General features: G+C 42.8%; 1 protein-coding gene across 4 annotated transcripts in view; it reads left to right on the top strand.

Annotated features, from left to right (window-relative positions):
• Nucleotides 1-21,664: 21,664 nt before the first annotated feature.
• SMAD1 (SMAD family member 1) overlaps nt 21,665-24,478 on the top strand; it is a 43,618-nt gene continuing 40,804 nt past the window's right edge. The window contains exon 1 of one of the 4 annotated variants that reach the window (XM_077176979.1): nt 21,665-21,884. The gene's annotated coding sequence lies outside the window, so the exon portion shown is untranslated. Of the gene's footprint in view, nt 21,885-22,003; nt 22,131-22,749; nt 22,765-24,478 lie in introns of those variants that run through there. The other 3 variants (XM_077176980.1, XM_077176981.1, XM_077176982.1) reach the window with 3 other exon arrangements.

The following is a 24,478-nucleotide window of genomic DNA, read 5'->3' as shown; positions in this document are numbered from 1 at the left end:
ATGACAGAAGGACTGAAAATGGCAACAATACTTAAAAAAACCCAACAAATAGGAGTTGGAAAATTTCCCAAAGCTGGGAAGTTACTTAAACTGGTTGTTACTTAAACATTGTATCAGCCTTGAACTTTCTCTTGCTTTAGCAGCTGGTGCAGACTTTTCTGGGAAGCACGGCTGGAGATAAAGATACCACCGTGAATGAAAAGTGGAACATCTCTCTGGCAAGCTAGGGATGGAAGAATTTCCTGTGTCTTTGTTTCTCCAGAAATTATGTCTGGTCATTTTAAGTACTTAAACATAAAACCTTTCATGTAAGCAATGTGTCCTATTGTCCAGTATTAGCAATGGCTTTGTCTTGATTGCCAGTTTGTCTTTCAGTGATATGAAGTGGTTAGGAAAGACACCCTCCTTCTTGTGAGGCAGTTCAGTAAACAAATGCAGCTTTTTGGAATACCTGACAAGATCTGCATTTGTGTTACTTAAAAAAGATCAAACATCCCACTGCCTCAGTGGGCTACTGTGGTGTGGGAGGAACAGTCAGTGGCAGGAGCAGAGGAAAACTTAATGCCTGTGTTTCTGTAAAATCCACATTGTTCTTTCAATCTGTATCACTTAGGATCCTATTCTACAGTGGCTTTTTTAGAATATTTGCAAGTTCCTTAAAATTCTTGCCTCTTACTGACATCAGTTTGAATTTGCAAATTGCGTTTCTCACCTTCACTGATCACTTTCTAATACTTGCCTGAGGATGCAAAAGCATGACTCAGTGGATTATCACCTGTTTATTGGTAAAGTCAGCATATGAGTCTCTAGAATCACTCACTCTTCAAATGTGCTTGTCTAGACTTGGATAAAATCTTAATTTTTGAGAATATATTAGCTAATCATCTAAATCCCACGATCATGCTAATGAAATTGCCCAGTCAGTATCAGAAATTTAGACCATTTTAGAGTTCACTCATCAACAAGCAACAAAATAACCACTCTATTATTGCACTGAAGGCAAAACTTGACTAGTTTGGGGCATGTGATAAAAAGAAAAGGGGGAGTCCTACATCTTAACAGGCTCCGGACAGTAGAAAGATAATTGTTGGAAACTAACTCCCCACTTCCATGGCTCTCAAATGTGTCTCAAATGCCCTCACTTTTGAATCACTTCTGATCTATATTGCATGCTGTTACACTCTTTGTCCAGAGTATTTGCCCAGCAAAAGTCTATAGACACCTCCTTTCTGTACTTGGATCCTTTTTCTGCTCGATTGGTGATTTGAATGGCCTAGGAGATGGGTCTGACAAGCTCTGAGGAGTGCAGCTGGAAAGCAGAGTGCTCATGCTGCTGTGAGAAGACTGGGGAGGCCAGGAGAGCAGCAGCGGTGAGCTGTGAACTTCATTTCCACCAACTGAGCAATTTTGGAGGGTTTAACAAAGCAAAGACTTCCGATAGCAGAGGAATCCACAGATGACTTGAGCACTCTAAGGCCCTCTCCTAAACTGAGCCCTATTCACATGGGTCATGAAAAGACAGCAGGTTGAGTTGCTACTTTGCTTGCCTGGGCATCTTGATTTGTCTTGAAAATGTTTTGAGTTCCATTGAACTTTTTTTCTTCAGAGGGACAGAAATCAAGGTAACTCCAAATATTATTGAACTGTGGCACCAAAATGAGACATTGCTCACAGTTAATTGGGCAGGTCTGTGACTTTATCTCCTGCCTACTGCTGAAATAGTTAACGGTGTTGACATGTAAATTATCTTTACTGTTTGTTTAATAAAGAGCAGAAATTGTTTCTTCCAAACAGGTACAGTCCACCCAATGAACCATTACACAAATACCCCAAGACTTGCTCCCAGCTACTTGGTTGCTTAATTACATACCCCACCTCTTCCTTATCAGACCAGGAACCCTATTTCATCAGCAGCAAAACTATCACAGACACAACATAGCCAGCAGCGCTCCTGGGATAACTGCAATCCTTTCTCCTCACACGCACTGCCAAGACACTGCTGGCCAGCTCATCCTCAGGGACACGGCTCTCACCAGTGCTAGGCACAACCTGCTTACCACAGTGCACATTTCACTGGCCTTGGATATTTGGACATGGCAGAATTGCCATCTCCGAGGCTCACACACTTTCCAGTCTTATTTGTCAGCCCAGCAACCCCAGTAACCAAAACTGACAACAGCAATGGGAAAGAACCTCTGACACTGTTTTACTTCTGTATCCATCCCAGTCAGGTGAACAACTACCTGCCTTTGGGCTCCTTTGCTGCTTCTGGAGCCAGTTTAACTGGTTTGGATCTGGCATGGTCTGCTCTGCCAAAGCCAATAGTGCCTGGGGCACCCAGGACAGCTTGTTGTGCCTGTTGGTACTGCAGAAGGTGCTTTGCTCTTGCTCAGTAGCTTCTCTATTCCATGCTGGACGAACTTCTTAAGAACATTGCTACAGATTTGGATGACATTGATTGTTTTGTGACTGTTTGGGTGAGTTTTGGAACTGTTTTAAACCTTGGCTTGGCTAAGATACAAAATGCTTGCATAAATAGTGAAGTGGACGGAGAATTTCTGTTTCTAAAAGTTATCTGCTATTATAGACTTTAACACAGAAATCAAATTGCTTGTGTTCTGGCACAATGCAGGAAGATGCTTAAGGATGGGAATATGCTGGGGGGAAGCAAAAAGAACAGTGGGGATTTCTGTAGGGAAAATATCTTCAAATATCTGTTTAAGTATGGCCTCAGTCAGATGAGCATATCACACTATCTGTGTAGCTTTGCTGTGAACCAGAGAAGGGAATTAAGTGCCTTTGTTTCTTTTCCTTTCTTACAGCTTGATTAGGTCCCTTATTCCCAATCCCAATCCCAGGCTCAGCTGTGCAGACTGGCACAAGGGGACGGATGCTGTAAGTGAAATTTGGACAGGTATAAACTCTGTGTATGTATGCAGGGGGAAATTGTAGTGCTCAGCTACACAACAAACCAGTACTACTGCTGAAGCTACAGCCTGGGGCACTACCTCCCCTCAAAAATAAAAGGGGGCAGCTGGAATATTTTTATTTTGCCTGAGTTTAGATATCCACTTTGCAGCATAGTCCCACAAAGTGGCAAAGCTGAAGGAACAAGATGCAGCAGCAGGTCGGGACAAACAGAAGGGGGATGCTGGGAGTTCCTGCAGCCTCAGTGTCTGCACAGGGAACCACAGCCTTGGGACTTCTGGCAAGCTCATGGAGTAATTTATGTGAAGGCTTGGACAGTAACTCAGCACAAATGAAGTTGTAGGTGTAATGATGTTTTGAATCAAAACAAACTAGTTCAAAATTTAAATCAATAACAACTGCTTAAAGCTATCATTCAGGAGAGAACTACTACTGGCATAATGGTCCACAGTTTTGAAATGCAGATCAGCAAACCTCTCTGAAGGCCATTTGTTGGGCTTCCTGTGAAAGTATATGTGGTTCCTAAGATAGGGCTTTAATGCAGAATGTGTATCAGCATATTCTTAACTGTAGTTATGTGAAGTCTTGTTTACCTGCATGGCTGAAATGAGACAGAGGATGTTGTTTCACAATGCTTTTAGCTGACACAAGCCAGCACTGCTGCCCAAAATAGTGCAAGAGTGGAATTAGAAGGTCCAGTTGAGCCAAACTAACAGGTCATTGCTGCTGAAAGGGAGAGATTCCTCTGTCCTTCTCCTCAGCCTGTCTCCCTGCCTGCTGGCCATGCACTCCTTCCACTCCTCTTGCCCTGGCTCTGTATTCCTCTGCTCCTTCGGTGAGCTGTTCCAGCTCCACTGCAGTGAAAACACATCAGCAGTGTCCCATGGTTTAATGAGCTGAACTGGCTCACTGCAAGGTCACTTGGACTTCAGGGATGCACAAGCAAGAAGGACCTGGCTCCACAGCTGCAGACAGGTGCAGAGGAGAGGGGGAAGGAGGGTGTGGGACTGATGTTTTTGGCAGCAGCAAGCCAGTAAATCAGCTTGGCTGCCTCTTCTAGCTGGAAGCAGAGCTAACCCTGCTGCAGTCCCACACAGCTCTTGGTTTTTTCTCCCCCCCCACCTCCCTCCTTGTTCCAGCACCAGCATTTGCACAGCCAGCTGATGAGCTGTGCCAGGCTCCAAAGCCAAACCAGCCAAACAATTGCTCAGCTCTAACCAAGATCAGCTTCACAGATGAATGGCAAGGAGGCAGGAAGAGTGGGGCATGGGAGTGCAAGGAAAAGACTCTGGGGTTTTATTTCAGCAGCAGAGGCTGCTTAAGGTGTTGGTGAAAGTACATCCCTGCAGGCCTGCTACTGTGGTTAAGCCCTAGAAAATGAGACATAACTGAGTTTCCAGAGCAGATTTGCATGAAGCTCAGAGGGTAAAGGCAGTGGATTCCTCTGTTTCACATTTTGTTCCCTGACTTCTTCCAGAGGGTAACTTGACCCAGTTATCCATGTCAGGCAACCCCAAATTTCTCCTCCTGTTAAAATCACCCTGTGATTTAGTAAGGAGTGTGGAAATTAATCACCTTGTCAAACAAGTGGAAAAAAATACACTGCCTTTCACTTTTTGAACAACATCTTAACTGTTTGTTTGCTAGATATTTGCTTTAAAACATAATAACTGTTATTACTGCTGAGACAAACACAATGCAATGCCAAAAGCTAAACTGGATTCGCTGTCGACTTTGCATTTTTAAGCTCCAGTTACCCAGGCTGTCTGTTTTCAGTTCCAAATCATCACAAAACAATCCAGTTTTATCTTCTCAAGAAATGTTGGATTTACTTGAAAGAACTTCATAGATATTAAGAGGTTGTTGGATGTGTTTTAGTGTTGGCTGTAATGGCTGAAGCTTAAAAGCTTGAATTTTAGATTACACAAGTCTAAGGAGGCTAGAGCCAAAAATGGAAAAGCTGGAGTGGCGATGGGAGTGTAGCTCACGCATTGGCTGCAGGGCTGAATGCGCAATCACACTTTTCCCCAAGAAGAGCCCTGATAAGCTGCCCCACAGAATGCTCATGATGTGGCTTGGAGGAGGAATGGTGCCACAGCTGGGCCCCTGAAAGGAACATCTGTATGGCTGTAACCTGCAGGGATGTGTAGGTGGGCTGCAGGGAGAGGGAGTAATGGTGATGTGGAGGGTGTGAGACTGTGCTGAGGCTGCCACCAAACACCTTCAGGGAAACCTCACCCCCAGCTGTGGCCTTGTTTACATGTTTTTAGGGCAACTGCTTTTTTATTTATGATTGGGGAAAAAAAACCCTCACTTTTCCACACTACAGCATCTTTACTGCATTGCTTGCACATTTAAAAAGCTCTTTATTATTTGCTTTATGCCAGTGTTTGCTGGCTGTTATTAGCTAGGTATGCTATTTTAATGTGCAGGAATTTTCTTTTATCTATTCTCTTTCTACCTGTGAAAATAAATTGAGCTTCTTCTGCAACTGAAATTTGCTTTCTGTATACATGCATACACAAGCAACTTCAGTGTTCATGGGGAAAAAAGAAAGGTCAAGCAAAAGATGAATAAAACTAATTTTAAAATCTGAATTCACTTTAGATTTATAATTTTTTTTTGTGCTGCAATTACAATTCTGAGTTCCCTTGCTCTAAGTAATCTGCTCCATTAATTGAATCTGTGTGTTTTCAAATTAACCCTTGGAATGACAGGCTAGATGAGATCAGAGTATTTTAAAAAGTATTTTATGAGAGTCAGAGCCATAGTTACCACCAAATGCAAGAAATTATTATAAGTCAGTCAAAACTTGGGGTGAGTAAATACAAATCCAAAATACTCACTCCATGAGCATTCCATTTAATATCAGCTTGAGCCAGGTTGGCCATGTACACAGATTTTTAGCATGCTCTAAAATGCTTTTAGGAACAGGCCATCTTTGGGCAAAGTCCACTATCTGGTAAGAAGCAAGAAGAGAAGAACTTTTTCACTCCAGAAAGAAATATCAAGAGACAGGCCCATATTATCACATCACTCATGATAACGATGAACATCATATTTCATGGTATTAGAGCTATTTAAAAAGCATCTCCTTCAAAGCAGCAGCTCTTTTTTCAGTCATCTAAACCAATCTTGCTGCTGCAGCCCTTCCTTTGCACTAGTGCTGACATCTGTCTGAGCTGCCCCGTTATGCTCATCCAGCAGAAAGTAAATTCAATAGTTTTCTGCCACATAAGGAGTATCTCTACTACTCCTAACATGTCACCACTACATTTGCTTACCTTGTGTCTATAATCCCCTTCTCAATTCTTCTTGCTATATGAAAATGTTATTTGGACAAGGGAAAATGGTTTTAAACTAAAAGAAGAGATATTTGGATTAGATGTTTGGAAGAAATTCTTTACCGTGAGGGTGGTGAGGCCCTGGCACAGGTTGCCCAGAGAAGCTGTGGATGCCCCATCCCTGGAGTGTTCAAGGCCAGGTTGGATGGGGCTCTGAGCAGCCTGATCCAGTGGGAGGTGTCCCTGCCCATGGCTGAGGGGTTGGAATGAGATGATCTTTAAGGTCCCTTCCAGCCCAAGCCTTTCTATGATTCTGTGATTGCTATGATTCTATGATTCCATTTCTGTAATGTTCAGGTTATATTGGTAGCTCTCCAGAGGAAATCACATGGCATTTCTTCATCTTGCCCAATGACTATAAATAAAAATTTACTTTTTTTTTTAAATTTATGTTTGTTCATGCATATATTTGTTTGATATTGGTTACCTATTTATGGCTTTGTGCTGTCCAATCTCTTAGTACATTCTAATTGCATCAATTTGCACTGCCCATTTGAAATCTCACCTATATTTTTAACGTAAATATAGTTTTATACTACAATAAAGATAAAAAGGAATACAAATATTTTATTAATTAAAAGTTCCACTATTCAAAATGAGGGCAAGTGTAATTGCATTTTTATTTGGTTGACCTTTTTTATATACACTCAGAACATAATTTAAGAACAACTCCCATATTTTACAAGCATGGGGCAATAACATTCAAATACCCCACTGACACCTGAAAGTTTAGATCCATATTATTCAAGCCTGGGATTTTAGTACTTTGTGTCATGCCTGCTGCTGAAATAAAGGCACATTACACCTATGCAATTTCACCACCTTGTCATTTAGACTGGACCATAACAGAACCTGAGAAGATGCAGGCAGGGAAAATACAACATACCACTCATTTCACTAACTCACATGCAACATGCTGAAAAATGTTGTTTCTCCTTGTGAATAACCTTGTCATACCCATTTCTACTGAGGCTTCACAGCTCAGTCCTTGGAAGTTGCTAGAGAGCTTGAAAATGATGAAGAATGATGAAAATACCATATGAACTAAGCTGTGAATCTCTCTGTCCTCTCTCATTCTGTTCCCACTGTTGCTTTCCCTCACACATGGTGTTGTAAGGCAATTAATATAAATTGAGATTATTCATTTTGCTCATCCCAGAAGTATGAAGTTTCATGTATGTATGCCAAACTTATTGTCTCATATATACTGTAGTTCATGTTTATCCATGTTTGGAAGTTTCAGAGAGCTCATCAGAGGAAAATAGACGTAGTTTTTCCATTGCACAGTGGGGCAGACACAACGTTAGTCCAATATTGTACCTGTGTCCCATTGTAATATCTTTGTTCGTTTAAAGACTCTAAGTCCCTCTGGGAGTGTCACAAATCCATATAATGTCCCTCAGTGCTAGATTTTTGTGTTTCTATCTCTGATTTAGTAGACAGATGTGAAAAAGCGTATGATGCCAGATAACTCCCTAGTAACCACACAGCTGCAGATGTTGAAGAGAGCAAGTTGTTCTGGCTAAGGTCAATATTAATTTGTGCTCAAGACTTTCCTTCCAGACATGCCATTTTTGATGGTATAATATATCTTACTGGTATTTTGGGCTGATCCCTCCCACATTGATCAAACTGTTTCCCCATCTGTGGCCTCTTCTAGCATGAAGTTGCTTTTCCCGAGCAAGGAGAGTAGTCTTAATTCACAGACAAAAGCAAGACTGGGTTAAAAAATTGAGACAGCAGAATTTCAAGGCTTTATGATCTTTTATATCTATGAGAGTTTGCAAAACCCATTTCCTCTCTCTCTTCATCTTGTTATTTCTGCTCAGAAGGGCAAAACAATAATCAGAAAATAAATTCTTGGGTTTTTTTTCTCTTTTCTAATCGCCAAATTCTGAACACTCATGTCTCTTTTTCTCTTCCCTTTGATCCATCTAAAATTCCTACCAAATTGCCATTCTGCTATGACCCCAGGTTTGGCAGAACCACATGTTGAACTCTGTTTAATGTAAACAGATAGATACAAAATAAAAGAGATGCTTTGCAGTCATTGGCATTAGCTAGTGGTCATTCACAGTAGGGTAATGTGGTTGCATAGTACTTTAAAATTTGGGGTGGGCTGGGTAATGATGCAGTTTTAAAAGCTATTTTTAAACCATAAACTTATCTTGTTTAGCTTGGACAACTGCCTTTCCCATAAAAGAAAAAGTTAGTTTTAAAATTTTAAAGCATATTTTAAAAGATTCTATGTTAGTGAAGGTAATTCAAAAGTCTGAGAATCCCTTCTGGCATCCTTCTGAGTTTAGTAGGAGCCTTCCCACCTTTGTCAAACATCATTGGGTGCTCAAAAAGCACAAGCATCCCACCTTCAGTGAGAAGGCTTGAAACACTACATGGAATGTTGCAGGCATCTGCCTTTTTGCTGTCCACCAGGCAGCAAAGTTACAGAGCTGCCCTAACCTGGCCCTTTTAGCAGTTCTTACTAGTTCCAGCTCAGTACCATGGTCATGAAGCTGAAGCACTTCAGCTCAGCTTGGAGCATGGATCAGGGGCAATTTTCATCTGCACATAACGGGTTGTGTAGCTGCACCTACAAGAGATCACCCCACATACATTGTCCAGTGTTTAAGGGATCTATCAGATTAGGTCAGTGTCCCAACAAATAATCTACTGCCTCTGGGAGCAGAGCAAGAGGAATTCGTTTGGGAAGGAATTGATTCAGGTTTGGAAAAGAGTACCAAAAGAAATGTCATAACCTACTGGGTCAGGCTAAGAATGGTACCAGTGCTATAGTTTCCTTGGTACTATTACACAGAAATTAATTGTGCTTTGAGATGAATACCTGTCTCCGAAATATATGTCCTAAAACTTTCCTCACCTGGCACATAAACACTAGGCTCCTCACAGGAGAATCTCAGTCTTGGTTCATGGTCACAACTGGGAACAGACTTTTAATTGGACCTGTAGCAGCAGGACAAGGGACAAAGGTCTTAAACTAAAAGAGGGTAGGTTCAGACCAGATATATGAAGGCAGTAGGACAGGGTTGCTCAAAGAGGTGGTGGATGCCCCATCCCTGGAAACATCCAAGGACAGGCTGGATGGGGCTCTGTACAATCTGATCTGGTTGAAGATGTCATTGCTGGGGGTGGAAGTAGATGATCTTTAAAGGCTCCTTCCAACCCAGTCCATTCTGTGATTCTATGACTTGTGTCACAACACACAGTATTGTGGTGTTCATGCCTGGTGATGGAAACAGCTATTTTGTTTCTGCTCCTTACCAATTTTGCCTGCAGGTTTTCCTCCACGTGCAACAAAGGTTCAGTGTTTGCATTTAAGGCAGTGCCAGAGGATTTTTTTTCTTCCTTGTAGCCACTTGCACTGGAAACAAAGAGACAAAGTCAGAGGAAAATGGTCTCAAGGGAAAACAACAGCAACAACTACAACAACAAAAATAAAAAAAATTGTTTTTGCAAAATTCATATCTGGGGAAAAAATATGAGTAGAGTGTTACTGTTTGTAATTCAGTGACCAGGGGTCTGGCCAAAGCATGCCCTCAGCTAGTGTGCCTGTGTTTCTCCCCCTGTGGTGGAAGGCAAAGTGGGAGCCTGATGAATGAATGCATCTGTCTCACTCAGATAAGGCTGTAATGTGGCTGGCTTGCACACCCAGGAGTTTGGGAGCATTCTGGGTGCTTAAGTTAAGGTATAGTTACTGTGATCTTTAGTAACAATAATCCAGCATGTTAACTGGGTGGGTTTAGTGTGGTTGTAACCTTTTGCATTCTTTGGACTTTGGTGTTTATCTGGTATTTGTGCTATCAGACACACATTTAAGACACTCCCTAGATCCTGGTTTTGTTAGTGTGTCTCTACTGCTTGTGCCAGTGGTTGTGATCTATTCTGAGAGGTGTTACTTTGTCAATATACACTGCCCCTTAAAATCACTCTTATTTATTGCCTACAGCACACATGTAATACCCATCTCGAGCAATTTGCAGATGATCTCTTGGAAATGCTGCCAAAATTCCAGGAAGGCTTCACGATGGCTCCCTTTACTTGCTGGATAGAGTGTTTAATGGCGAGCTCATTTCATAAATGCTTGCCATGTTTGTTCAGCTGTGCACCTGCTTTGGAAAGAAATTTGCAGTGGAGCCTGGTGCTGCCCTCACAAGACAGAGCAGGCTGACCCCAGGCGCAGGATCACACCCGGCAGCAGAAATTCCACTCACCAGGTTTTGCAGATGCCAGATCCTAAGCTTCAGCTCTCCAGCACTGAGCTGCAGCGTGCCACGGATCTCATGCCAGAATCAAGGCTGCCTGCTCATAGCATAGACATGTCTTTCATGTTTGAAATTATGTCTAAGGAAGAACCGGAGATAAGACAGATATTGGCAAAGGGAGAGAGGAGAAAGGAATTTCTACACTTATTAGTCATGTTATTGAAGAAAGAGGGAAGATTTTATCATGCCTGTCTTGCTGAAAGCAAGGCTCTGGGTTCACAAGATTGCTGGCTAGAGTTTGTAACCAAGTCTACTTTCCTACAGGTTGATGCTCGAAGGTTACCACTGCTTTCCTCACAAAAAGGGAGAAAAAGTTCTGTCAGCAGGGTGTGTGCTGCATGTGTGCCTCTGTAGGCATGGCCAGGAGGTGAGAATGAAGCTGGCATTTTTCTAACCTTGCTAAAATGTGTGTGTGTGCTGGGGAGGAACACGGGACTAATCCCCACAGCAATGGAAGGAGAGCTATGGAATGCCCAGCCGGATGAAAGGGCTGAAGTCCTCCCAGCTCCCCACAGCTTGGTAAACAGGTACCCGCTGATTAAAGCACTTATCAAAAACGAAATAAAGACTAATGGTGTGAAGAGAACTACAGCATTCCTACCTATGGAAATCCCTTTAATGGACAAAAAAAAAAGGCTGGCTGACTAATGGGTTTTGCTGTTTCACTGGTGAGAGGAGCATGGTCCCTTTAAGAGCCTTGGCCTCCTTTTCCAAACGCTGTTGCTGAGCTGTGCCCCACGCCTGCATAAGCAACACCTGCATACCTGCAGGGTACTGTCTTCTTGATAGCTTGTACACCTTAATAATACCTGGTGCTGGAGTGGTCTGGGTTTGGGATGTTTCTCTATCCAGCCTATTAATGTGAGGACGCTGAGGGAGCATCTGCCAGATCCCTGGTGATGTAATAACACACAGTGCTCCTAATATCCTTTTTACAGCAGTTGTGTTCTTGGTAGCCACTGAGCTGATGAGTTTTAAAAGGAAAAAAAAAGGCACACAAAGGCACCTCCCTCCAAGATAAACTCAAATGGCGAATCCTAGCAAGCAGAATACAAAACAATTCCAGATGATGTGGGAGCTGTGCACCACAGTTTTCTCATCAAACCAATAGTGTTCCAGTTTCTCAGTGCTGACTGACTGCTTGTGACATATGTTAAGCTGAACTGGGGTATGTGCAAATGCTCTGGATACAGAAACGCAATTCTGGATACAGAATAACATGTCCAGGAATCCTGAAAGTACAGATCCTATGTGGTCTGAGGAAGCCTGATGGATTTTAAGGAGGAATGAGGCATTTGGGAGTGATAGAATATTCGAGGCTTCCAGAAATCTTTCTTCAGCATGCTGTATATGTGTGCATCACTCTGAGAAGAAATAGCTAACTTGCAGAAAAATTGTAAATTGAGTAAATAAGATACTCTTTTGACAGAATTAATGAAATCTTCATTGTGTGGGAAGGAGGAAGAGAAAGAACAAAATGTTAAGGGTGAGATCAGGGAGGTAAATACATATAGAAAAGTAGCTCCAGAGCATAAACTCTGGAAATGTAAGCTGCAGAAGGAGACATAGAAGAAACAAATGTGGGGCTTACTGGGTTAGGACAACAGGAGTCAGGGAGATGGTTGGCAGGGAAAAAACCCAAGCCATGTGCATGCCCACCAGAAAGAGCTGCACAAATATTAGCTGTGCTCTCCAGGACCAAAGAGCAAGTGCAGTGTTTCAGTGTGTGTTTGTACAGGGTATAACACGTGCAATTTCACTCCTGATTACTAGTAAAGACAGTGTATACACAATCAAAAATTATCACATAAAAGCCCCAGTAGGAAACACAAGACAAGGGGTTGGCAAACCACTGGCTGACCTAGTCTGTCACTCCTTGTTTTGTTCCCAGTTACTCATTGTAGAACTAATTAGTGGCAAATTGCAGAACTGAGGTCATTAAGACTTAGAACTCCTTGCATCTTCCCCTCCTAATTTTAAAACCTAGAGTGCTTTGGTACGTTTTCTTTCTGTAGGCAATGCCACTGCATTCAAACTGCCCCCCCCTTATTTTGGCATTCGGACATTTGCACATGATCACTGCCATTAGTAGGGTTCTTTAAACACACTTTAAACACACAACACACTGGCTGGAGATCTCCCAGTGCAGACACACTGCTGTTCTTTCCTCTGGACCACAGTCATTCCCTGGAATAGGCAGGAGCAGTACCCAGATTCTGCCCCTCATGCTTCACCACCAAAAGGACCTTACTTGGCTGTAGATGGGAAACTGAGCTGCACTAGGAAAAACTTCCAGGATGACAGACAGCTCTGGAAAATCCAGTCAGCTTTAAAGAGAAACACTGCATTCAGCTGTCTCTGTGCTGATAATGAGCATTTACAATCCTGAGATCCTGACAACTGCACCATGCAGGGGTAATTGTCTGTTATAAATGGCACCAGAGTAAGGAGGAGACCAGTGATCTGTCCTTAACATGATTATACACCACAAACCAACGATAAGGCAGGCATTGCTCCTCTGATTCTCTTTCAGCAAAGATGAATGACCATAACACAAAGAAAAACAAAAGTCAAAACAAAGCACATAATGTGGGGATGTTTTGCAGACTAAAAAAAAATCTAGAAATTAATTCTTTTGTACACTGATAAAATCATACAGAGAATGCAAGCTTTATAAATTAATTTTGGACTTAGCATTCACTCTGCAGCATCCTGCACCAAACAGCATGCAGGAGGTGTTCTGCTGAGGGGGCAGCTGGAGAGCAGAGTGAGTCCTGACCACTTGAAATTACCTAAATCTTTGAGGATCATATTTCTGTTTAGCCCATCATGTAATTTCAGTGTCCTGGCTAAATTTCAGTTTGATTTGTTACATTCTGACTACTTAATTTCCCAAGTAACGTACTTGTCATCATTTTTGATTATTTGGAAATAAGAACTTGCATTTGTTTTTAGAATAATAGTTATCCATAAAATTCTACTATAATACTATATTTTTCAGACAAAGAAAAAGATAGAAAATTGAAACCAATGAGCTGAAAATCATTATAAAAATGAAACCACATTAGACCAGTGTCTGGGGAAATGAGTTGAGTCAAAGACTGTTAGGTGGGAGTGTGAATGGATGGGAAATGTGAATGTAAAGGAAAAGGAATGTATCTGTAAAGCAAGAGATGATATAATTTGCTTTATTTTGCATGTGTCTTGCTCAAAAGTTCTCATGGTGTTTGCAGTCTTAGAGGAATTTAAATTTCTTGAGTCTGGTGCCCTAGTATTGAAAAGCTTTAAAATGGGATTTTGCAGAGAGAAGGCTAGCAGGTTGTACTAGGATCATAGAAACCAAACAAGCTCCTTTTCTTCATTTATGTTGCCTCTGAAAATGTCATGTCCACAAGCAAAGACAAGCATGATTTATTTAATTAATCACAAGGCATGACTGTAATTTTATTTCTGGTCTGAAAAATGAGAAATGTGGTTCCAGCAGTACAGTGCCCCTTCTGCATAACAGGCCAGGGACCTGTTTGGGTACCTCAGACGTCTGGGAATCTAGCCTGAAATTGGGACCGTGCCTTGGGAGCTCTGTCAGATGAATCCTAAATCTGAATCCTAAACTGTTTCTTACAGTATCCATATTTTCCCTAGAGTATATCTCATCTGAACACTGACCAACCTTGACCTATTTTGTGCAAGATTTGATTAGATCACAGTGCAAGGCTGCAGGCCATAAATTGCAATCCTCCATCTGGTTGCTCTCTGACAAATGAACATGGTCCATCAGCGCTGTCTGCCAGGTGCTGCAGCCTTGGGCACACAAGCAGGGTGGAGTAGCTGGAGGGTCCCCCAAGATCCTGTCAAGTTCTGTGCAAATGAACATGGTAGCAGCTGGACTGTGAGGCCTCTGACCCCAGGTTTTCAGACAGAGTAAGGCACCACTGCTATCCCTTGCCACGTGCACTTTCCTTCTGGGGCCTTCTGTGGTAATGTCCATACTGAATGTTTGATCCTTGTCTGTATATATGGGACTTTTAGACATCCAGATAAAATGCTTCACACTGAAAGCTACTCTTTGTCTGAAGAGTGGGCCTTATTATTTTTTTTAAATGTGGCCTTTTTTTTTTCATTTCCACCCCTTTCTAAAGAGCCACTGACTGTGGTATTTAAAGCCATGTATACCTTTCCCTTCTCTCTGACACCTCCAACAACAGCAGGATCTCTGGATGTGGACTGGATGCTTTGGTCCTTTAAACTGTATTATTAGTGGACTGAGATCATCACTTGTAAGTTGCCCAGTACATCGCCCATTGAGACTATATTGATTTTATGTGTTTAGAACATCATCAAACATTAATTGTACTTGGTGTGTGCTTTGGGCAGAGTATATGTAGAACGTCAGTGAAACAGCTTAAGTGTATCTCAAAAGAGGATAAAAATAATGCATTTATTTATCAGGACTGGAAATACTAGAGAAATTTATTTTTTTTGAGAAGCTCTAAAGCTCCTGTTCACTCAAGAAGAGAGCTTAAATTTGGCAGGGAAAGGGAAGATGAGGGATGAGCTGTGTTGAGGATGAGCTGTGAGTTGCAAGGCAGTCTTAGTTTTGCAACTAAATATTGCAAAACCAGCATTCATAATGACTAGCTCCAGCATGAACCTGGGGAGAAAACAAAATAATTTCCCATTATTTGACCACTATTTGTTCTGTTCACTGAATAAGACAGAGTCTTTAGAAAGGAACATAAATGAGCACTCAATTAAAGACAGGTACCAGGATGCACTTAAACTGAGTTCTTAACTAAGATTATACTAGCAATGCTAATTTGTATTGGTTGCAACTTTCAAGTGTTTAACTTAATTTTTTTTTTTAAATTACTTATACAGAGGATTTATCAATGTGATTTGTGTAACATTTTATGAAATGTGGAGGGTTTTTATTTAAAAGCTGCTCAAACCTGTTTGTCAAAAATTTGACAATTTTGGGTGAAGCAAGAAAATAGTGGCATTTGAAATTGGTCTAAAAGCTTTTGTCATGTGGGCAATCTTTTCCAACACTTTGTGGGACTGCCAGGTTGTCTGAAACCTGCAAGGTAATTTCCTCCTCAAAGTGCAAAAGGAAACTAATGTAATACACGTACATTCATTGTCAGGGCTGCCTGCTATTGAGAACTCACTAGGAGCCCATTGCCTTGTGATGACTAATTAAATCTGATTTACTTACTCTCCAAAGTTCAGTTTCTTCCACGCCTTAAGCAAAGAGCAAAGGAAGATTCTGGAGAACATGGGAAAGGGAAAAACCCATGGGCATGAAGGCATACCCAGTGCTGAGCTATCGGCTTCTTTTAAGACAGCTGAGAATAACTGTTTTTTGAAGAGTCAATTAATAATTTTTGGTGGGATCCTTGCAATTCTTTGGCCTCTGGTTGGTTCATGAACGGCAGAAGAGCAGCAGGTTTTTTTATTTTTACCATGTAGTGCAATGTCCAACAGCTGCCTTTTCTAATATGCAGTGATCACATCAGCTCACTGAATTTCTCAGTCCAGTCACACATTCTTCTTGTCATTTGTTATTCACCAGTGAGCCCTGTGCATGTGGTTAGTGCAGTTCTAAAAACATCTTTGCAGTTATGCTCAAAATTAAAGTATTTTTCCTCGGTTTAAAAAAAATAAAAAGTTTGCTTAGTCTATCACTAAGTTTCATAACCACCTTAAACTGGCTGAAGTCAACAGCACAATCAAAAAGATAAGTTTCACCCTTCCTCCTACCTCAGTCCTGCCTCTGCACAAGATCAGCACAAGGATTTGGACAACCACACAACGAGCCAGATCAGGAAACTGATCCAAATTAAAAATGAGCTTGGCCCCTGAAACATTTGCTCTCCCCAGCCATCTGAGTTCCCTAGGCCTGCTCAGCTCACAGCTGCACAACAACTGTGCCAGCACGGCGCGGGTGGGTGACACGGGGTTAGGGCTCAGCAGCCCTCGTGGAGGAGGGAGGGTGGGACTGCTTCACTACTGACTTACTCAGCCAAGAGTGACACTGAGCTCAGGCAACCTGACTTAGAATCCAGAGCCTTTTCCTTTTATGTTTTTAATAATTGTATAAAATAGGCTGAGTATTTTGTTACAAAACATCAACAAAAACATGGAAGTGAAGGGATGCATTTAGATGCAGTATGTGCAATTTCTTCAGTCTTCCAGTGGTGTGATATAGTGGTCTCCTCTTTGGGTATAAATGAGACAGAACCCTCTGTTGAGACAATTACCATGGTTTTTCCAGCCTTCACACATTGCCACAAGCAGTCCTGCTCCAAGGCTCCTTATCCCATGGATGCGAGTGCAGCTGGGTGACCGTGGCAGTCCTGAGTCTTGCACAGCAAGCTGTGGCACACAGCCACTCGCACAGCCCAGGCATTTGGACCCTGCTTGAGCAGCCACAGCAACCAAGGGACCAAGAAATAACACCTCAGGATTGCCAAACCACCTTTGATTTCTTTTCTCATAGAGTTATTAGCTTTAATTTTGTCTCTGCCACCTGTCTGAATAAATTTTAATGTATCATTCTCTGGTGGTTTTCGCAACAAGATGTAACTGGGACAAGGACTGTAAGAACTTGAAAACAGTAATTAAAGTGGGAGATAAGATTAATCTTAGCGGTGTCTTCCAAGAAACCAGCAACAGAGATAGGTTATTCCAGTTATGTAAATCTTTTTAAGCTGAATGACTGAAGAGAAATTTAATTTTCAAAGAACCAATAATGTTTGATTGCACTGAGTCCATTATCCCTTGCTGAGGTGATAGCCAGGAGAAAGTGAAACTACCTTCAAAAGCTTCTACGTGCATTCAGGCAAGATCCAAGGGCAGAATTCCATTCTCTCTAAAGTACAATACTGGTGCAGTGCAGTGAGCAGGAATACTGCGCTTTGTGGAAGCACGTGATGAGCTGTCAGAACAGAGGGCAACCTCCCTTCTTTACCAGAAATGTAACATTCCTGGAGCAAAGTCCTTGCATCCGAGTCTGATGAGAAAACAACCAATAAAGGAGATAGGCAAGAGCCCTGCTTAATACTTTATTTCAGCCCAAACCTTTTGGAATTGTAACTTTTAATAAGGATCTTGGCAGCTTTAGCTGGGCACATTAATCTTAAGAAAGTAATGAATTTAGGTCTGATCCCCATCATCCCAATGGTGGAAAAGATGAATGACTACTCAATCTGATCAAAGACCTTTCTGGTATCTGCAGATAGATTTATGGCAGAAGCCTTATTTAATATAACAGAGGTATTATACACGTAATAACCTTGTAAAATTATCAAGTTCTACATTTATTCTATAGGAATCCCACTTAATCATGGTAGGCCAGTTTAGGAAGAACTTCTGAGAGTGAAATGGATTCTCTGTTCTTTTGCCTATGACAGTGAGTCAGAACACTAAGGCAGGTCCCAAGCAGATATTTGGCTCTATATAGAGTCAAACTCACACAGGTCCCATCCTAGACAATGGCCAGACTCCCCAAAGCAGGACTACAGAGAGCCCTCGTGTCACAAGTGCTGCCTTCAAGGCCCTTCACAACTTAGTTCCTTTTTTCCTGGGCTTGTACTGTGCCTATAGAGGAGCTTGTATCCAGATGGGCTTGGAAAACCCATATGCAGTGCTTCACAGTTATGATGACCTCCTTAAAATGCTCCTTACCTTCTCCCACATGCTGTCTTCTGCCTGAGGCACCTTTCCCAAACAGATCTATGTAGTTGCTAAGCAGTCTGCATATCCTATGTTAATAATGCTGAGGTGGGAGGCTTGTTTAATACCTCACCTACTCAAAGACGAAGCAGACAAGCCATGGAGGATAGAGGGTGATAAATTTTAGCAGCCAGCCCAAGAAAGAAGGAAATAATGAAATCCAGTATCCTTAGGAAGCTATTATTCTTCTTGAGAGAACTGCCTCTTCTCTCTGAAAATATTGTTGGTATTTTCCCACGCTAGGGCAACATACATGGCTGAAAAGAAAATTACTCCAGTGATTTTAATGTAACTAATAAGTTGTCTGTTTGATATAATTAATTATTTAATTATCCATGAAACTCTTAATTTCTGGCAGAAACATGGTGTACATGAAGGTAAAGCAAAGTTACTGACTTTGGAGCTAAACTATCTCCAGAAGACACTCTCCATCCCTGGAATCTCTTGAGTAAGCCTGATGAAGCCTGGCTGAAATTAACAAGAAATACCAAATCATAACCTACATACAAACTTGGATTTTGGAGGAAGATTGAAAGCCAATAGTGGTTGTAGCCACAGCATTAGTAGTAGTAGTAGTATTTCTTAAATACTTGTTACATAACAGAAGAGTATAAAATATGCAGCATAATGAATGTCTTTTAGCACTCAGCCTTCTGATAATCGGTTTCCAAACACAGATTTTAAAGGTGATTGGGCAGGTGCTTGGTGAGGTGTTAGAAAGTGTCTGTGAGATTAAAGTTTCCTTTAAATAAATTTTTTTATTTCCTTTAAATTATTAAATGTAAAGTTTCCTTTACATTTATCTGCCTAAGTGCCGCAACTCCTTTAAAATTCAGGTTCACAGGCCTTATGACTGATGGTGCCATCAGATTGTGCACCTAATCCGATGAAAAGCCGGGCAGTTTACAGAAGGAATGGTTCTTCTCTTTCTTCATTGCCCCAGCCTCACAGCCTGTTTTCCTTGCACTAGTCCGAATGATCACGTAGTTGCAGAGCAAAAAGAGAAAAAACCCATTCCCTGTTGTCTCTTGAGATAGCACAGCCCAGTGCAGAGGAGCATCAAGGTTGATACCCAGGTGTACACACCTCTCTGGTCTCCTTTTTTCAGTTTTCTTATGTTATTCAGAAAGGGCAGGAAGAAGTTAATGATTCAGGGTATTTAAGTAGCCAATGGAGTTGGAAGTGGTGAGTGTGCAGTAGGACACTGCTGATACTGCTCACCCACAGAGCAATGGGTTTGGGCAGTCAGCTCTGCCTGTACATCCTAAAGCAGGGGGCAGACTTGAAGTTTTGTTCTGGCCAGTGTGTGCCAGAACAGCCCAGCCAGGGAAGCCTTGAGGCAGATCTGGGCAGGGAACACTGTTCTGCCTTGTCCCCTGGCCTTCTCACACCACTGCTCTGTCTTAAGCCAGGCTACCCAGCCCTCTCCAGGACAACCACTCTGGTTATTAAACATCAGAGAAAGATTCTCTTAGGCTGTTTTATAGCCTTTTTTAGGGAAAGCAGCATATTAATGTGGTCCTCCCCAAGCCTCAACGTTAGTAGAAAATAATTTAATTCTCTCATACCAAAGCCAACCCACCGGTCAACCCTAACAACAACAACAAAAGCAGTAAAAACATGGTTCTAACAAGACACCTGACAAACTGCAGTGCTTCCCTAATTATCTCCTTGTCATATCTGTTTACTGTGAATCATGAATTGATACTTCAGCAATCAGGATCCAGTGGATGGAGCTTGTGCCTGCCAAGTCAGGGTGCAGAGCAGAGCTCAAGCACACATAAGGCCTTTTCCATCTATTTCTCTGTGTGAAACCTAGACTGCCAAGCTCTTGGGGAAGATACTACTGCTGCATCCACTACTCTTGATCCAGGACACCTGGATCCAGATTAAGCACTACTACAGTACAAAAGCCAGTATCGGTTTCATGTTTCTTCTGTACCTTGCTTGCAAATGTCTTCATTATGCTGCCAAAATTTAAAGACCTTTCAGTTTGTCTTGAGATAAACTTTACCAGTTGTATCTGCAGTCCAGTGCTGCACTGTATCTGTGATTGCACATAAAAAGAAAAGTTTACTTGTTAAGTGTAGTCGTGTAGAGTGCAAGCACAAAATACACATTAAAGCTGATTACTTGAATCATCCAAGGTTCAAAATTTAAGCAGTAAAAGAGTAATTTAATTCCAGGCTTTCCCCATCAATATTATGGCATCATCCTGTCTGGGAGTTCCTCTACTATTATTGTAGCAGTCTACCTAACAATACGGTACAATTCACCTGTTTGCAATTTATGTGGTATTTATGTGGCAAAGAAATGGATGGATTTTAGATTATGAAGTTAGAAAGAAGTGCTGATACCCTCACAGGCATAGACCTGGGTATTTTTTACTGCTGCTCCTTCTGTGACCTTGGTCAAGCCATTCCAGTTCTGTGTCTTCAGACTCATAATGCACTTGGGTGGGCAGGACAACTGTTCATCTCTCAGAGCCTTAAGTCCTCCAGGCCTCAGTGTTGCTGGATTTTAAAATTAGTTTAAAGTCACACCAGAACTGCCTATACATGTGAAAATTTATTGGCCTAAGTATAGGGATATAATTATGCATATAGGTGTATCAGAATGTTTTGCAAACATCTTGCACTTGTTGCTTCAAATCTCCTTCCAGGAACGATGACTGGGTAAAAGCCAAAGTGTTTGTTAAAGAATCAGTTTCAGTTCAATCTTGCTTGCGCAACACTTACCTGCCTACTGCAAAGATCCTGCGAGCAGGCAGGACAGGCTCTCCGTTCCACATGCGGGCTCCAAACTTTCAGCCAGTTCCACTCTGGAGCTGACACTTGCAGGTCCAAATGGAGTTCAGGTCAGAGGGACAGCGGCGTGAGGCTTCATTACTGTGGCTCGGGCTGCACAAGAAGCCTCACGCACTGGAATGGCTTTACTCGCATGAGCGAGGACTAAGTGCAGCAACACCTATGGGCAGGAGGATGTCCACGTGTAAAACACCTGGGGCTAGAGAGTGCTCTGTCATTGGCAGGTATTACAGCAATTACTTCAGTATTAAGACTAGACCAAGTCAAGGCTGAATCACCTGTGGCAAGCGGCAGGACATACTCCTATTCTATCAGGAATAGACTTTAACAAGTCGGACAGCATCTGCCGCTGTCCCCGCAGCTCCGCTGCCGGAGCTCCCCAGCCTCTCCGGCGGGGCAGGAACGCCTTTTGAGCCGCAGTGAGGGTGTCGGAGGGGGCTCACACCCGGGGCGGGGGTCGGGCTGCGGCTTAGGGCACACAGCGGCCGTGCCGTGCCGGGCTGGGCTGTGCCGTGCCGGGGCCGCTCTCCGGCGGCGGGCGCAGCGCTCCCAGCGGGATCCGGCGGCGCGGCGGCGGGGGCGGGAATTTGGGGAGGATCCCTGGCCGGGCCGGTGCGTGTGTGTGTGTGTGTGAGTGTGTGTGTGTGTGTGTGAGAGTGTGCCGGTGAGCGGCGCGGGGCGGCTCCGGCCGCCTGACGCCAGCCGGGCCACATCCATCCCGATCCCGATCCCGATCCCGATCCCGACGTGGAGGAGCTGCCTGCTGGCCGCCCGTCACCGCCCGCCAGCCGGTAACAACTTCGCGTCCCCCGCGCCTCTCCCCGCTCACTGCCCGCGGGGCCGGGCGGCTGTGCCCGCGCATCCTCTCCTCCTCCTCCTCCTCCTCCTCCTCCTCCTCGCCGCTCCTTGCCCGCGCTGCCCGGCGGTCCCCGGCGGCGGGAGCGGCTCCGGGCAGCGCTGCGCTCCCGCTCTCCTCCCGGCATGATGGCGTCCCTGCGGCGGCCCGGCGGGCACCGCTCCCGGCTCCAACTTGGTGGGTAGGTGCCGCGCCGGGCCCGGCGGGCGGAGAGCCCTTCCCTGCCGGGAAGCCGCCGTCCTGCGGCTCCTCCCCGGCCCCGGCCCCAGCGTGGCCCGCGGGGACGCGGCGGAGCCCCGGCGGCCGGGCAGGGGCCGCCTTTGTGTGTGCGGGAACAGCCCTTCGCCTCCCGCCTCGGCCCGGCCGCGTCCCTCTCCCTCTAATTTATCTGCTTTCTTCTTTTTTCCCCCTTCCTTTCTTTCCGCAGCCCCTTCCCCTCCTGGTTTTTTTTTTCCTCCCCTCCCCTTCTTTCTTCTTTAATGACAAATCTGTGCTTAGAGGTCAAGGAAAGTTCACTTTTTTTTTTTCTCTTCCCTGTTAGAGGGTTTGGATACTTGAGATTTTCCCCCTCTTCGGTATAGTTGCTTCATATACTCGTACAGCCAAATAACCTTATCCTGAATATAGATCTTTAAAGCTTATTAAAATTTACTGGCGTGGAAATATTCAGTCATGCGTTCGAAACGATCTGGGCCAAATGCTGACTTTTTTTTTTTTTTTTTTTTTTTTTTTTAATATAAACTGAAGTCAGAGCGAGTTCTGACCGAGCAGGGTTGCTGTGATTGCTCTTTTGTTAGTAGATCAATCTGAAAAAGGTACGTGGTCCGACCTTACAGTTTGCTTTTACAGTATCTGGATAACAACAGCTTATTCTGAAAATTAATCGTTATTTTGATGTATTTTAGGATAACATGATGCTCACTGCATGTCTATAGTTTTATTTGGGGAAGTATTTTCAACAGAGGTTAATAAAAACAGTATTGTTAGAGCCAGATGGGGAGGAGTAAAAGTAGATGTGTATTTCAGATCTAGGCAAATGGAAAAGCTCATTGCCTGAAACATGTCAGTGTTTAATGGATGTCAGTGTTCAAAGATACTGCACCTTAAAACTAACATGCTTCTTAGGAAAGAGCTGTCATAGCTGATAGTTTGAATCTGTTTTGCACACAGAGGGGAAGTCAGAAAAAGAAAACTTGTTTAAAATTTTTTCTTACGATAGTTATATGTATTTTTAAGCAGCATTGAGGAGTAAGAATTAAAACTGTAGCTTACCCAGCCCATGGAGAACACTTTTCTTTGCAGGTGTGTGTCTGTAATTCTTCATGTGGCTGACTGCATGCAGCTTGTCATGTTAAACAATAGGAACAAATCATGTGAGGGAACCTAAGTTTGGCTTATTTTTTTCTTTTACTTGTGAGTAATGACTTGGCTGAATTATGGGATCTGAGTTTTTTAGTTGCAGCTGATTAATACTTAATTTCCCCCTTAAACCAGAGAGCAGTGCTGTGAAGCTTTTTCAAGGTTCTCAGTGGATCGTAGTGCAGGTTTTGAGTGCTCACTTCTCTGTTGTGACTGGAAGAACATCAGTATGAAAATGAGAGCATTCTGGCCCTTTTTGGAGTCCTTGCTGTGGTCTTAGGGCTGAAGTCTTGCAATTTACTTCAGACTGTAAGTAGGCACTTGAGAGAAATTTCCCTTGATTTGGGTGATCCAGAAGGCTTCCACAGCTATGAGAAATGATCAGTTCAAGGCATGATCAGGTTACCCTAAGGGTAGGGATTTGTCCTTGCATCTGTTTTGACCCCATTACCATTGGGTATGTAATCAAATACATTTTTTCCTACTCTGTTCTGTTCAACTTGCTTTTTTGTGTACCCTTGAAGATGTGACAATCTGATACATTTAAGAGAAGTGACTGAGTAAACAGATGGAGATCTTTCTGTTTTCATATAAATAGTAACTATCAAATCAAATATTTGAAAACTGATGAGTTTGGTGTTTGCTTTTCCTCTGTAGTTTGAAAACAGAAGTAAAGAGTTGAACATGAAGAAAAACAATACAAAGGTTAATAAAAGTGCTACATGTGTTTCTTAGTACTGGGAAATTATTCAGATGTAACCATGATTTTGTTTGCTTGCTATAAAGATTTAAATTTTAAAAATGAAGGGGTTAAGACTGTTTTGGTTTGGGTTTTTTTTTTATATTAAAGCATGAATGCACTGGTTATTATATATTGCCAGTATTCTGCTCTGTGCAGCCCAAGCTGTGTGCGTAAAATATCATTTGAGTAGTCTTACAGGCCTAATGGAGGCATCATCTCAGCTTTATAAATAATGTAAGTTGTGTATAATGTGGAGTCCCCAGAGACTGCAGAGAAAGCATCATTACCAGCCTTTTCAACCTGCTGGAGATCTTAAATTGATTTACAGCACTGAACTGGTGCAAAATGATACATCAGGATGACACAGGGTCAACCTGTAAAAGTCTATGATGTGAGCCTGTTAGTTCAGTCATCATAATTAAAGCATA

Source organism: Agelaius phoeniceus, chromosome 4, assembly GCF_051311805.1.
Source record: "Agelaius phoeniceus isolate bAgePho1 chromosome 4, bAgePho1.hap1, whole genome shotgun sequence".
Lineage (NCBI taxonomy): Eukaryota > Metazoa > Chordata > Aves > Passeriformes > Icteridae > Agelaius > Agelaius phoeniceus.
Note: the sequence above shows the minus strand (reverse complement) of the source record. Positions and strands in the feature narration are given on the sequence as shown.